This window comes from Ursus americanus, chromosome 24, assembly GCF_024610735.1.
Source record: "Ursus americanus isolate L20-20 chromosome 24, mUrsAme1.1.p, whole genome shotgun sequence".
Lineage (NCBI taxonomy): Eukaryota > Metazoa > Chordata > Mammalia > Carnivora > Ursidae > Ursus > Ursus americanus.
The window spans coordinates 3,285,469-3,301,709 of record NC_142150.1 but is presented as its reverse complement, the minus strand read 5'-3'; the positions used below and the strand labels follow the sequence as shown (position 1 = coordinate 3,301,709).

General features: G+C 48.8%; 1 protein-coding gene across 4 annotated transcripts in view; it reads right to left on the bottom strand.

The window, feature by feature from the left end:
• BMAL1 (basic helix-loop-helix ARNT like 1) overlaps nucleotides 1–14,841 on the bottom strand; it is a 100,800-nt gene extending 85,959 nt beyond the window's left edge. For all 4 annotated transcript variants that reach the window (XM_087855287.1, XM_087855288.1, XM_045796522.2 and 1 more), the window contains exon 1: nucleotides 14,700–14,841. The gene's annotated coding sequence lies outside the window, so the exon portion shown is untranslated. The remainder of the gene's footprint in view (nucleotides 1–14,699) is intronic.
• Nucleotides 14,842–16,241: the final 1,400 nt, after the last annotated feature.

Here is a 16,241-nt window from a genome sequence, read left to right as displayed (position 1 = left end):
ACCATTTAAAAATGATCAGTTCACATTCATGGACCATGATATCCAACTGGAAGTCCTAGCTCCTCTTTTGTTGGATTCTGTCACCTACTCAATGGAATAAGCAAATGGCCTTGACAAAGACATATTATGTGTCCTGCGCTACCTGGTTGAGAGCTGCCCTGCCATCTGGTCACGTCCGGGTGGGGTACCTGGTTATACACGTAGGCTCAAGACCGTGGCCAGTAGGGAGCAGAAGAACCACTCTGCCCAGCAGAGAAGACCTTCCAGGATCAAGATCTCTGCACAATGCATTTTCTTTCCCACCTCTCACATTTCACACTCCATTCAATGAATATGTCCATGCCAGCCCTTATAGCAGGTGCTGGGGACACAGGTGAGTAACACAGACGCTATGCCAGTTCCCATGGAGCTGCATTTTGCAGAGCACTTCCCCTTCCATTACTCTCACACTAAGCCTGGGAGACAGGAAAGGCCATCACTGTTATTCCCATATTGTAGATGATAAAGCAAACATTCTTCAAAGTATTCTGCCCATGTTATGAAGCAGAAGGAGCTGGACTCAAACCTAGGTCTTCTGACTCCTAGCTCAGTGCTCTTTTTACTGTACCACTTACACTGATGAATTTCCTCTAATAGACAACTGAAGTCTTTTGGATTATTCATATTCCCCCTGGCACCTTGGTTCTACCTGGCTGCCTACTTTCTGAGCCCTGAGTCGCCCTGACTTCCAGATGGCTGCATATTCCCTGATTTTTGTGTGCCTGCCTAGATTCTGGCCCTGTGCTCACACATCTTCGCAGCTCTCAGGAGAGCTTCATAACTCTATTGAAGCCTTCCCATTGGTACCACGACTCAGCACACTGAAAGCTTCTCCTAATGTTCGATCTCTTCTCCACTCTTAAAAACAGATTTTGCTGGACTCATGACCTCCCACCTAAAGATATTTCTCAGCCTCTTTTGCAGTTAAATGTAGCCATATAACTTAAGTTCTGGCCCCTAGGATAAAAGAACGTGCTTCTGCCAGATCTTGACCTTAAAATGACTACATGTGACTGCCCCGCACCCCAACCCTTTCCCCCAGGAGATGGTAAAATTAGAAGCTTCCCCCTTCAACCATCAAGCAGAAGCCACATGATGAAGACAGAAGGCCTGGACCACTACCTACTATGGACTAGTTTCAGCCATTGTGATGGTGGATCTCTTTAGTACAGGAACTTGCCTGGTGTCCCAACCAAAAAGGCTTGAGTGACAACAGTTCTACATTCTCTGAGTAAAGCCCCTTGCTGCCAATTAAACACTTTAAAGAGGAGGTTCAAAACTATATAAGAAAGTGTTCCATTCAGGTTTATTTCAGGGAAAACTGCCCCCCCAAAAAAACAAAACAAAACAAAAACCAATCACGAGGACCTCAAAGATGATTTATGTTCAGATCACAGGACAAACTGAGAGAGCCCAGAAAAGCAAATCAGCCCCCTTCAATAACAGGAGGGGAGAGAGCTCTAAGTGACAAGCACGACCAGTCCTCTCTCCTGTAGCGGCTCACTCCATTCCTGGAAAAGGCACCAAGAGCTGAAATGATGTGAGCCAAGGCTAATTTCTCCATGGAAACAATGTGATAACAGGAGCTTGTGTTCCTAACCAAGATCTTGATGGTCAACTTTTAAAAGACATTACATAAACTCCATGTTTGATCATCTATTAAAGCCTTTGGACTTCTTTTTTTTTTTTTTAAGATTTTATTTATCCATTTGACAGAGAGAGAGACAGCCAGAGAGAGAGGGAACACAAGCAGGGCGAGTAGGAGAGGAAGAGGCAGGCTCCCAGCATAGAAGCCTGATGTGGGGCTCGATCCCAGAACGCTGGGATCACTCCCTGAGCCGAAGGCAGACGCTTAACGACTGAGCCACCCGGGCGCCCCTGGACTTCTTTTTTTTAAAGATTTTATTTGTTTATTTGAGAGAGAGACAGCTTATGGGCGGGGGGGGGGGAGGAGGCAGAGGGAGAGGGAGAAGCTGACTTCCTACTGAGCAGGGAGCCTGACATGGGGCTCGATTCCAGGACCTTGAGATCATGACCTGAGCCGAAGGCAGATGCTTAATCAACTGAGTCAGCCTGGCGCCCCGAAGCCTTGGGGCTTTTAAAGCTAGAAGGGCTTTTGGTCCAATAATATGCCACAAAAGATATAGGTGTATTCTCTGCCATACAAAGCAGGTGCAAATCAATTAAACCTAACACAACAACCAATTACATGACCTTTTATTTATTCTGATTCGCTAACAGTGTGTAGCACAAAACACCTCACTTTAATAATTCCTGTTGACTTCTGAATACAGTAAGTCAGATCACTTAATGACATCCTTAATAGAGAAAGCAAAGAGAAACTTGGGAACAGAGTAAAAGTTAAAGTCAGGAAAGCAGTGTGTAGGTCCTGGCTGTGCCACCGACTAGCTTTGGGGCCTGGGGCAATAGCTGAAACTCTCCAGGTACTTCATAGCTTGCAAAATGAGTCTTTGTAACTCTCCTCTCCTCACGGGGCCAGGGCTGTGGTGAAGACTAAACAAGACAATGCATGTAAAAACTACTTTGTAAATCATACACAGAGGTAAATGGTATTATCAGAATCATGACATTTGCAAAGACTTTTGTGGGGAGATTTTGACAAGCATCATCATGAATGCTGAGCAGACTACAAGCTACATGGCCACTTTTTGAAAAACTGACCCAGAGCAATCCCTTTCCCTGTCTTCTGCTCTCCTTAAAATTCCCACATGCATTAGTTGGCAAGAGTTAGTCAATCTGATGCATACAGTGCTGGCATCCATTTGCTCATGAGCTGTAAGCAGCCAGGGAGAGCTGCTCGATGTCAGCCATGGGCTATGAAGAAGAGAGAGACACAGTGAGCTGAGGCCACTGTGTGATGTGTCATTTATCAACCAAAAATGCCTTCTGAAGATCTGTGCTGTCAGAAACTTCAAAACCAGGGGCAGGAAGCATGTGGAGTGCCAGGTGAAGGGAGAAAGAAGATGGTAGCGGTTGAGAGTGTAGGCTCAGGAGACTGTCCTGGGTTTGAATCACAGCTTTTCCACCCACTGTGTGTTATCTGAAGCATCTCTGGGTCTCAGTCTCCCTAATTACAAAGTGAAACTGACAGTATCCACCCCACAGGGCTACTGTATTAAATGGGAAAAGGCAAATAAGCACTTTGCACAGTTCTTGGCAGACGGTAAATGCTCAAAGGTTAGGTATTAATAATTAATAATAATAATAATAATAAATAAACCATGCAAAACTAACAAAAATTAAGATTTGACACATCTCCAATCAAGACTTTGTTACAGGCTTTAGAATCAGGTATTACCTGGACAGCATGCTGGCTCACCCCTTAGCTCCTGGGTTAATCAAGGTTCTTCTGGATTTCTGCCTCATGCCCTAGGATAGGCGAAACATCCAAGCATACCCAACTGGCTGGCCAGCTAGATCCTGACACTTGTTTTTCTGGTTCACAGCTGCCCATCACTGTACTGAGAGGTGTGTGCAGAGAAGAACAGATTAACTTGAGTATCTGTGCCTACCCTTTCCAGCCATGCCCAGGCTGTGGCTTCCCATCTCTAAGGGTGAAATATGTCATCACCTTTCAAATACGGCCCTACCCAGCAAAGTGAGGCCCGTCAGCACCCACGCAGTGGACAGCGCCGCATCTCTAAACATGCCCCAGAGGCGGGAGAACTTCCTTCATTGCCCTCCAGGCTATCCCTGCAAGGCCTGTACACCTTCACTATGAAAACTACAACTGCGGCTCCCTCCAACCCGGGAGCAATTTTACAGCTTTCAAAACCCTTATTCTTTCCTTATCTCATTCCAGCATCAGAACCACACTGTAAGTTGGGGCTGGGCAAGAATTGTTACACCTGTTCCACAGATAAGAAATCAGCCACAGTTTGAGACATTTAAGTAATTTGGCTCAGGCTATCTGGTGCTTAAGTAGCAGAAGCAGCCCAGAATGCAAGTTATCTGGTTCCTCATCTGGTTCTTTTTCCAGAAAATGTGGGTATTTGTTTTTAAACATTCAACTTTCATAATGGTGCTTTGCTTCTGGAGAATTCATTAACCAAGGCAGCTCGGTCACAGTACAGTGCAGATTCACATACTTGAAAGACACTCACACAGGCAGATGTTCTCTGCACTCTAGAAATCTAAAGGGTGACGGAAAACAGCCTTGCCAATTAACATAATTGACAATTCCCAGCTCCGGCTCCCTCTAAGTCTCTGTCTGGATTCAGCTAGCAGCCTCCTATTAGGTCTCTACTGCAGCTCGTCCCTCTCTGCTCCGATATGACTGAAACATTCACACTGGACTGATGCTTTAGGGATAATTATTTCACATCACTGAAATAGTAATCATAACCACAGTAAAACCAACTTTAGCGGTTCTCCCTCCACTGCTGTCCAGTCTCTACCTCACCAGGTAAACTGTGACCCGCCACTTAACCTCACAGAGTTTCCTAATATACAGAATGAAGGAGTGGGCTAAATAGAGCCTTGTTTACTTCTAGCTCATGACTCTAACACCCCAACCAAATCCAAATCCTGCATGTGGAGGACACTGGGAGACAGGAGAGTCCAATGGCCAAGAGCTTCCATCGCCTGGTTTTAAAGCTTGGATCCTTTGCTTCTTAGCTATATTGACCTTAGGGAGGTCACTGGATCACTCTGTGCTTCAAGATCCTCATCTCTAAAACGATGCTAATAATAATACCCCTTCATGGGGTTTCATTGGCATTAAATCAGATAATACATGTGAAATGCTGGGGACATCATAAGAACTCTCCATATACTAGTAATTACTAACATCTGAAATGATGTGCTTCATGTTTAGGCACTGACTGATCTTCTAAACTTAAATTCCCACCACTATCTGAGAACCCGCCATTCTAGGCAAGTCTCTGTTCCTGAATACAGGTTGGTCATTCCTACCTCTGTGCTTTTAATTGTGCTATGTTCCCACCCATCCACTCCCTGGAAACACCTGCGCTACCCCTTGTCTGTGAATCTAAATCCTACCCATTCTTAAAGGTCTGGATTAAACCTGATCATTTCCATGAGGCCTCCTCCCTGCCATGACAACTCACAAAGATCTCTCTGGTCTCTGAATTCCTTCAGTACCTACAAACAGTCTAGACCACTTTGTTGGCATTATACATGGCCTTGGATTATCTTCCATCAACAGATGAAACTGCAGGCTCCTTGGCTACAACAACTCTCTCTTTTTTTAAAAGATTTTATTTTGTAAGTAATCTCTACATCCAACATAGGGCTCGAACCTGCAACCCTGAGATCAAGAGTCACATGCTCCACCACTGAGCCAGCCAGGCGCCCCTACATTGACTCTTTCTGCCCTCCCTCTGGGTCTAGCCTGAGTGCCTGGCTCAGATATGTGTTGACTGAATAAATCAATGTGTAGTACTTCTGCCCAAAGAAACACAGTCAGTTTTCTTCCAGTTGATGAGGCTCAGCTACTGATTTGCTGTACTTTGAGGCCAATTAAAAAGAACATAAAGATGAACCATCAGCCAGGCAGGGACAACCATGGCCAGTTAAGTCCTGATTATCAATAAAAGATACTGATACCTGACCAGCCTGAAGAATAAGATAAACACAGACCTCAAAAGGAAGTGGTCACCTTGAGAGACCAAGCTCATGAGGCTTAGAAAGGGAAGGAAAGCTGGGCTTTCCGAGGCTGAATTCATTCATTTGATAAGTATTTATTAAGTGACTACTCTGTGCAGACACTGTCTTAGTTGCTGGGGATACAGCCAAGAACAAAACAGACACAATTCCTGTTCAGAGTCTGGCATCTAAGGAGGAAGGCTAGGTATCATGCCACCTTCCAGCTCCAAAGTGAAATCCAGCAGAAGCTTCTTGCCCCAACTCCTTGCTGTGCCTTTATGTAAGGAAAAAAGGAAAATCTCATTCACAACTGACCACACCGAGGCCATGCTGAAAGTGCCGTTTAAATCCCAAGGAGGCGCCCCTTGCTCGAATCTGGTGGGGAAGTCTGCAGCAAAGCACCCTGCGCCCTGGGCCATGTGAGCTCTAACTCCCTAACACCCTGTGTCCCACAGTCCTTTAAACAGCAAACTTGTCAAATGGCAAATGTGGCTCATGACGCCAAAGCAGAACAGAGGGGAAACGAGGAAGGGAGGGGTGGTCGTTTGCTAGTCTGCACCACTGAAAACCTGAGGCTCCTTTCTCCTTTGGAGCAGAAACCTCTTCTATCATCGAAAGCCTTAAAAAAAATTTTTTTTTCCTCCAGCAGGATACTGAAAATAGCTTTGCATTTAACATTTAAAATTGTTTTTGATCCCACACTCTTTCAGCTCTGCTCTCTCCTGCAAATTCATTCCATTCCCTAAGGGCACTTAGAAGTATAATTCATAAGTAACAAACCATAGTCACCATTTTTATCCCTAAGAGTTAAAAAGAAAAACCAGTTTACATAATTATATGGAAGATAAGTTGGCCAAGAACACAGGAATCTTATCGGGACCAAAAGTTCTAGGACGAAATTTCTTTCCACTCATTAAGAAAGATAGCAGGTCGAGATGAGGATGCCAACAGAGCGCCTACCTGGTGAGCACCACACACGGGAACTTCTTGAGTTGCTCGTTATTTGAGTACATCTACTTCTTCAAGAAGAAACTGGAGGCAGCCATTTGAGGGTAGGCTGGAACAATGAAATATATATATGTTTTCCCACTGTGGTGAGAAAACAAGCTTTTATATCCAAGAAGGACCTGAGAAATCAAAGCTCAGTGAAGGCAGCTTACTCGAAGTTTTTCAGCAAGTCAGTAGCAGGGCCAAGACCGGGCCCCAGGCTCTCCCAGCTCCCAGTGCAGGGCTCTCCCCACTCGGCACACCACGGGCCCGTTTATAACATGGGGAGCTAAATCTTAAAGGCACTAGGGCAAGAATTCCTTTCATAAAACTTTTTGGCAGACTGGAAAAATAGGAGGAGATGGGGTCCCATTGATGCTAACAGTAAATGACCTAGAATGCCATCTAGGGGTCCAGCGGCAAAAGGCTTAATTGATGCTGAGGATACTTTAGCACTAAACAGTGTGGCTTCAACCACAGTCAGCCCGAAATGACGTTTGTGGGCTCGCCTGGGAACTAAACCACCAGTTGGTTCATCTTTTTCTATAGGAAAATCCATCCCAGGTTTCAAGTGCCTTACAAATGAGCTTTTGGAACGGACCTGCTTTTAAGCTGGCCGCACATGTAAAACAGAATTCTGAGGACTGAAACTCTGCACTAAACAACAATGAACACAGCAATAGCTGATGATACATGCTAGGTGTACATTTATGAGAAAACTCTTTGAACCATCAACTTCCGTGCAATATAAAGTTTTATTAAAAGCCTTCTGTGCAGAGTCTTGTTAACTGTTATTTATACAATGTATCACTAAGGGCCAATGCTCCAGTCCTGTATGCGAGTATTTAACGGGCTTTCTGGCACTGAGCTAGGTTATAGGGAGGATAAATATCTGCACACAAGGAGTGCATAATCCAGTTACCAGGCCTTCACCTTCCTCAAAAACAAGTTACTTCCAACCTCAGGGCCTTTGCACTTGTTGTTTCTACTTCCTGGGACACTTTCCCCCGGATCTTCCTGCAGCTAAGCTTAAATGTCACCTCTTCAGAAAGGCCTCCCCAAGGGACCCATCTAAAGCAACCTCCCTGCCACCATTCATCGTCACTATTGCTTTACTCTATGCCATTGCCTTCCTCACATCTATCACTACCGGAAGTGAACGTCTTCAACTGTTCACGACCTGTGTCTGGCTGGGACTCTGCTTTGTTCACTGCTGTATCTCCAGTGCCTGTAATAGTGCTGTGCACACAGTAGGCATCCAGTCCACTGCACTGGAGGGGTAAATGAGTAGAGCTGGAGAATAGGAAGTGAGGACAAGGTATTTACTAGCGAAATGATTAAAGAATGAGAGAACTGGCCATCCCGATTACCTACAAGGTGATAACTTGCTAATCATGAAGTACCACTGCTTCTGAATGCACGGCTGGCAATCAAAAGTCACAAAGAGAGACAGAGTGTGTATGTAAAGGAGGCAAATGTCACCAGAGGAGGTTTCACAAAGAAGTGCTAAGACAAAGAGGACAGGCCCCTCAGGTCAAGGGGGAGAGGGGGAGTCAGACAGACAGCAGGGAGGAGTACGGCCTGGGGGCGGTCCAGGCAGGGGAGGGCAAAGCCGAGCAGCACCCAACCTGGGGCGCCCGGCTCAGTCTGGGAATGGGGGTTTGGGTGGAGAGGCAGGGCCACCGAGGGGGAACAGGGTCTGACTCTGGACAGCCTGAAGCACTGAACACAGGAGTGTGAACCATAGGCCACCGGCAACAGGGTTGTTTCTGGAAGGCAAAGTTGGCTGAAGGAAGGAGAGGGTAGAACACAAAACTGGTTAGAAGATGACCCCACTGGTCTAAGTATGAGGGACAAAAAGAGCTTCTTCCCTCTGCTTGGATATGAGAAAAACGTAAGTAAGTAAGATGTCAAGGAATTTCGCCCCCCCTGAAAAAGACAATTTCCAGAGTATTTCACAGTAGCATTCCATGGCAGATTCAGGTCAACTTCCCATACATCCTATACTTGGAGCACTCGAGGAGGATAACAGAGGTTCCAAACAATAGCTCTGAGGGCAGAGCATGTCTTTCCATGCTTTCCAAATCCAAGATTAATTACATTCACTATAGCCTGTGTTTATTATCTGTCTATTCTTTGGGGGAAAAAAAGTGGTATCTAATTCCACTGTGCAGTATATATTTGAACATTATATAACACATTTTTATGTAACAGGTTCCTGACATAAGACAATGTTTCTCTTACTATCTAAATGTATTCGGGAAACAACTGGCATTAAAAATATATATATATATACACCAAGGCTGTTGATGCCTGTCTTTGGGTTAAGAAGCTGGGGAGAGGAGGAAGATGGTGAGAGACTCTTAAAAAGGTCTCCTCCCCAGTGAGGAGCTCTGCAGACGGCTACAGGGGGGCAAGGGGTACCGAGCTCCATTCAGAGGTTCACCTGATGCCTGGAGCTACCTGGGGAGGGGCTGGCTGAGCCACGCCAGGCCCCTGTCAGAACAATGCTGCAGAAAGGCATGAGGAAGCAAGAGAGACAGAAGTGCACAACAGGATGTGAGAAGAATGCTCATGAGCCCTTGGAAGTGCTACTCGGGTGAGATCTAAATGGGCATGGTGTCCTGCCGCAGATCAGTCCCGCTGAAGAGAAGGTGCACGACCACATCTGTCAACAGCAAGACTGGTTAGCCATCACCGCAGGCCTGCCTGCCTCCCAGCACGGTGCTGGGCACTGCGCACACAGCATTTCGGGTGGTGGCTCCCCCCGCAGCAGGCCCGGACAACCATGCTTTGAGAACAGACTCTGGAATCCTCTGGCCATAAATCCTGCCCTGCCCCACACCAGCTGAGTGACCTTGGGCAGTTTCCAAAACTGCTTCACTTGAGAAAAAAAAAAAGGATAATCACGGTGCCTACCTCACGGGGTTGTGATGAAGGTTAAACATGTTAATAAACATAAGGTGACTAACCTCTTTGCTGACACATAGAAAGTGTCCAATAAATGTTAGCCACTAATGCCATCAGTACTATTATTTCTGTTTTGCAAATGAGGTAAGTCAGACTCAGAGAAGCTAACTAATTGGCCCAAGTCACACATTTCAAACAGCAGTCGAAGGCATAAATATATGTAAATGTTTTACTTGGTATACGTACAAAATCCAATGGGTAGAGTATTAACCAGAATAGGAAATCAGGCAGACCTCCATCACCTTCTTTAACCAGGCTGGAGGAACATGAGTTTATACTATTTAAAAGGACAGCACGTACTAACGTAAAAATCATTTCTCATCCTATGCCGGCACTCAACGTTTCCCTAAAGCAAAGATGACTAAAGCTTGTTCAATCTCATCCTCCCTACCACGTTAAGTCCCAAACTCAAACCTCTCTTCCCTGTAGACCTAGCTACTCACAGCCATGTCCCACGTGTGTCCCTGATGCATCCCATCCCATCTCCTCCTCCTCAAAGATCACTACGTGAGTTTGGATGAGCACATCAAGTCTCCCTATGCCTGGGATTTGGGAAAACCAAGATGAATTCCCCCCAAAATGCTTGGCGTGAGCAAGCAGGGACATAGTCCCAGAGATAGCCCAACACAATTCAGATGCAGCAGTACCTATGAATTCAAGCTAAACCAAGGGCTGGGGGACACTGCTGCCAGGTGTGGGGAGGAAAAAAAATACACAATGAAGGAACAGCTCCTGGAGGACCAAGCAGTTGAGCTGGGTCTTAGAGAGGAGTAAGATTTTGACATGAGAAAGTTGGAACATGGAATGGGCCAAGGGCTGGCCCAGGCAACAGACAGCCCTTCAGTTTGACTAGACAGTCCCGTGCACATAGACAGGCAGGCGGGATGTGGAGGGGCAAGGCGGAGCAGAAGTACCAAGAGCTGACATTCACAGAACGCTCACGATGTGCCATGAACAGCTTCATGTATATTTTAATAGTTTTAACTCATTTAATCTACACCACAACTCTTTGAGGTAAGGACTCCAGAGATCCCAGTCTTATAATTGAGGATACCAAGACATAGCGAGCAAAGCGACTTGACCACAAATCATAAAGCTGGGAAGGAACAGTTAGGATGCACGATCTGCCCCAAAGTCTGTACTTTTAGCCACTCAAACAAACTGCCTCTCAGCTTGGCTTGGTGGTGAAGGGGTACAGGCACCCGTGTGTTACAAGGATGAAATAAGAGTGCTTGCAAGCAGTTTACAACCTATAACTCCAAGGTCATGAATGCTAGCTCCAGCCTGTCACTAATGTCTCCAATGAACCCACTGGCAGCTGAAGCAGGAGAGACCGATCAGGACTGAAAATGGGCCAAGACCAAAACCTACCATTAGGGGGTGCAGGAAGAGAACCAAGAGAGCACTGTGACCCAAAGGCTGAAGAAGGAGGGAATTCCAAGAAGGTTGGAAAGAAAGGCAGGGGAACAGCTGGACAGGGGCCAAGAACAACAACTCTGGACTAAGGACAGGCCCCTGGAATTCAAGACTTAAAGTTTTTGGAGATCTTTGAGAACTATAGAGAAGGGTGGTAGAGAGAGCACCAGAGGGTGGGAGCTAGGGACAGCACACAGGAGAGCGTCGAAAAGGGGGAACAGTCATAGCCCTGTGAGAGGCTGCCCTGCAGGAAGGGGAGAGAGACATTCAAGTTCAGGGGTACCACGTACAGACAAGGGAAAGCTGGCTGCGGCATCGCAGGCCCACAGAAGGGCTCTGTCTTCCCCTTCCATCCTTCCTCTACTAGATTAAGATGAAGGCTTTTCTGGGGTTGGTGAGGAGGCCAAGGACAAAGAGCTCAGAGGATATTCAGGGGGCAGGACCCTGGCAGCACTGGGAGGGAGTGGCAGCAGGCACTGAGGGAGGGCTTTCTGTGTGCCAGGCATTTTACATGCACCATCTCCCTGGATTCCCACACAGACTCTGTGAGGCAGGCACTACAGCGCAGAGAAAGAGCCTGCGGTCAGAGGGATCTAACACTTGTCTAACCAGAACCCAAGTTCCAGGTCCTGCCACCAGAGTCCAGGCTCCCGCCCAAAGTGGACGTCCAAGGAAAAGAAACAGAGGAGAGATCCAGTTGCTTTTTCTGAACTGGAAAGAGAAGAGGAGACATAGGGGTGTTGGTGGAGGGGTTGGGGGGAGAAGACAGGACATTCTGAGCAGGAAGGAAGAGGTGCTGAGGGGGCTCCAGTCCGAGCAGGTCTTGTTTTGAGAGAGAAAGAGGAGAAAAGCCAGGGCGGGTGTCTGGGGTAAGTCCGGGTGTTGTGACAAAGTGGCGCAGTGGCAATGAGGAGAGAAAAGACTGCAGAAGGGTGACATGCCTGTGTTTCTGGGCTCCTCACTAAGCCTCAAGGTCTAGAGAGGATTTTTTACTTCCCTGCAAGCATCTACCAAGCTGCTAACTAAAATCACTCTGTAACTGTAACCTGGTAAGAGGCAGAAATGGTTTCTTTGATACTGACTTTCTCTCACCGCCCTCAGAGCTGATGTTGCAATCACACACAGAAAAGAGCTCACAGAAGGAAAGCAACTCTACACCGAAGAGACATATGAAATATTTAGTTGTTATAGATTCTCATGCAGTTTTGTTAACATAGCCAAGTCTTTCCACAGTGCTTGTTCACTGTTTGGTATATAAATTGCACAGAGATGGTTGGCGTGGAAGGCAAAAATCTGAAAACACGGCCACTTCCTTTTCTCCTGTGTGGTATGCAAACCTCTTCGGCAGAAGGCGGACACTCCTGAGTCGTCGTCATTTTATAATCATTTGAAATGGAGTCTTTAAAGCCCCATCTGTCGTTCTGTTTAAGTTTCCTATGAAAATAGGACTTCAGCTCAGATGTTCTGGAGGTAAATACCAACCTGAACTCAAAGTATTAAATATTTAGAGATGCAGAGAACTCTAGGGCACCTAGTTCAACTGCTTTACTTTCCATCTGAGGCAAATAGAAGCCAGAGAGGCTCAGTGACTCACCCCAGGTGGCACAGCCATGAATACCCAAGTCTGGGCCAGAACCAGTGAGTTCTAACTCTCAGACTAATACTCTTCCACCACCTGTTCCTTTCCCTCCCCCTTTTTAAACTTTAGGGGTTGGAATACGGCACAAATTTAACTATCGTTTAAATTATTATTATTACTCACTGGCTACATCCACCGTCAAAACCAAAATACCGCCACAGATTCCAGCTTCAGGCAATACAGGCAATTTCAAAGCCTTCTAAATAGGTTCCACAAGCTGCTTTAAAGACATATCGGTAAAGTGAACTCAGTAACAGATCATGGACCAAAAGATTCAATTTTGTGTTTTAAAAAATATTTTGGAGTTTCATTGATATGGAAATTTAATTTAACAGCAGTGACTCCCCCCCCCTTGCAAGCACGAAGAGCATGAGATTATTCAAAACTGCTCAGGAGCAGCGATGATTATTTTAAGCTCATGATTCAACCAGTACATTAATTAAAAACTCCACCAACCCAGATTGACAGATCCTGATATCAATGGGACCAGAAGAATTCAAATAATAGTTGTCATGTAAAACTAGATTAAAGCGGGAACTGCAGCAGAGGTCAGAAGGACAAGCGCTGTGGGAAATGAGATGCATCTAATGGCCAGCTTCTGTGCATTTTTGTTTTTTAACAAAGACCCTGGAAACACAGGTACACTCAAGAAATGCTTCCTCACAAAAACCGAATCTTATTTCTGGAAGCTGGGTGAGAAAACTTGGCTAATAATCCCATGCTGAGGAGTAGCTCTGTAAGCAAGGAGAAGAGACTAGCAAGAGCCAAAGTGCCCAGACAACGCTATTGGACCGGGAAAGGGCCAGGGGGCTGAAGCGGAGGAGGGAAAAGGGGATAGGGAATGTGGGCTGAGGAGTGTCAGCCTGGTCCCTCATCGCCCAGCACCGACAGTGACAACCGACGACGCCAATGTCCAGTGCAACACGTCCTTCCCCTGCGCCTACCCTCCAACACCTGCCTGCGCTCCGCAGCCGACTCTCGAGACCCCTCGGGGGTCGTTGACTCAAGCCCCACAAGGTCGGCATTAATTTCTGCTCTTCCACTTCTATCTCCGAGCAAACGAGAGTTCTCTTGGCTGTCAACGCCCGGCAATCGCGAGCGGGAACCCTTCTTTTCTGACATCTGTCAAACCCGGTGCTAGAGCCAGCCTCGCTGCGCCCTCCGCGGGGCTCCAGGGCTTCTAGGGCGGGCGGCGGGCCCACACCTGGACGCCGGGCGACAACCCCGTGCCGTCGGGCACCTGCTCAAAGACCCACGGGGGATGCTCCCGGGGCCGCCGGGACCCAGACGGCGCAGGCCGGACGAAAGTTCGCAGGCTGAGGTCTGCCCCATTATGGTCCCCGGATTCCCGGGTGCAGCGCCAAGGCCCCGCGACAGGGCCGAAGGGGCGAGCAGACTCGCACTCCGCAAGCCCGACGGAGACGCCCTCCCTCCTCCTCCCAGCCCCGTAGGCTCCCGAAAGGGAAGTGGAGGAGATGGGAGAGGAAGGGCAGAAGAGGCATTCCTTGCCCAATGCCCTTGGGGTGCAGCCGTCAAGAATGGTCCTCTCGAGGGTCCCCCCCATCTCCCAGGGATACATCCTACGACTCGCCCTGAGCCGGATCGTTGCTCCCAAAGGGCGGAGCTGTCCCTTTAAGAGGCAGCTGGCTCCTTCCTCACCCCCGCCAGGTAGCGATACCCGCGGAGGGGAGGTGGGTACTCCCGCGGACACTTTCCCGGTCCCTTTAAGGGCGCCTGCGGCACCTCTGCCCGCCCTACCCTGCAGCGCCAGCCCCCGCGAGAGAGGATGGGGGCGGCCGGGCGCGGCGCCTTTAAGGGGCGCAGCCTCCCCGAGGCTCGGGTGGGGGCAGGGAGCGGGCACGGGCCCTTTAAGGCCGGCAGCGGGCACGTCGGGCAGGGTTCCCCGGCGGCCGGGCTGCGCCCCGGGCGGCGGCAGGGGCGCCGCGCCTGCCAGGGTGCTAACGGCCCCCGACGGGGTGCCCGGGGCCGTGCCGCTGGCCGCGGCCAGCCCGACACTCACCGTGGCTCGCGGGAGCGCCCGCGTCCGCGCCCCCACTCGGATCCCGCGGCGGCGGCGGCGGTGAGTCCGGCGCGGGTAAACAGGCACCTCCGTCCCTGACCTACTTTCTGCCTTCCCTAAATGTCGCACCACTAACCTACTTTCCGACCAATCCGCTCCCCGCCGGCCCAGGCCCGGCCCCCCGCCCACCAATCGCTGTGCCCAACCCCCCTTCCCCGCCCACCAATGGAGGAGCCCCAGAGCCCGGATACCTGCCTCTTTCCGCCAGCCAATCCGAGCGCCCGAAGGGAGCCGGTCTCGGCGGTCGTCCCCGACCAATCCGCGCGCGGCTCGCCGGCCCGCTGGCCAGTGGTGTAGCAGCTAGAGAGGCTGCTAACCAATGGTGGGGCGGCGGGGGCCGGTTAACCAGCTACTTTCCCGCCACCAATCGCTGGGCGTACAGAAGCACACGCCCCGAGGAGAGGACCAATCGGCGCGCTTTCCCTGGATTTCCTCTCCCCTGCCCTCTCCCTTCCCCTCAGGTCTCCCGTTTGCGTTGGCCCCTGCGGGTGCAGACGCCGCACTCCTTGCAGTCGCCTGGGATGTCCCTCTTCTCCAGGTCCCTGGCTTGCTTCTGGCTCACCGGTCTCACCCCTCCTCCTTCCCCTTCTTGCCTCGGGCACCCTGACAAAAAGCAGCGTTTCCACGCTCGCCTCCCTCCAACTCCATCTAGGAAACCAATTTTAGGAACACAGAGTGCCAGACCCTTCCTAAAACAGCCTGGCTTGCCAAAGTCCAAACGGGAGAACGAATACTTAGTATTTCTAGAAGGCTTCCCCATTCAAGTTTCTTACGTTCCTTTCGTTCGTCTTGACCTCCAAGCGTCCGGTTGCAGCTGTCATTCTCGCTGTTCAGGAGACAGAACTCAAGCCCGCAGCGATTCCATTGCATTTCCTTCCAGCGGCCGGGTTTTGACCACCTACTGTGTGAAAGACACCCTCCCCACCCCCGGCGGCCGCGGTCTCTGCCTCGAAAAGCTGCTGGGCGAGTGAGACGGAAGGAAACAAATCGTTACAAAAAATAAATATGTCATAACAGAACACATCTTAAGTACTGAGAAGACAACGAATCTGTCTTATTTTTGCATCCCAAGCACTAAGCAGAGGGCCTTTAGCACAAAGATCTCTCAACCTTCTAGACGTTAAACTCCCTGAATACGAGGGCGGTGTCTTCTTTTTTCTCATACTCACCCCGCTACCCTCGGTCGCCTAATGGGAATGAGATGGAGGGGTGGGGACAGGAGCCTGACACCTAGCAAGTGCTCGATAAGTGTTTGTTGACTGGATATATGAACAAATGGAATGAAATCACTTCACTCAATTCTGTGAACAAGACTAGCCCCTAAGATTCTAGAATTCTAGTCTCTTTCCTTGAACACAGACACTGCATTTTAATCGTGGTAAAGCCCTTGCTGTCCCCAACTCATTGCCAGGCACAGAGCAGTTGCCCAATATGCGCTTCTGGCCTGAGTATTGACTGTTCTCAAGGTCGACGAACTTCATT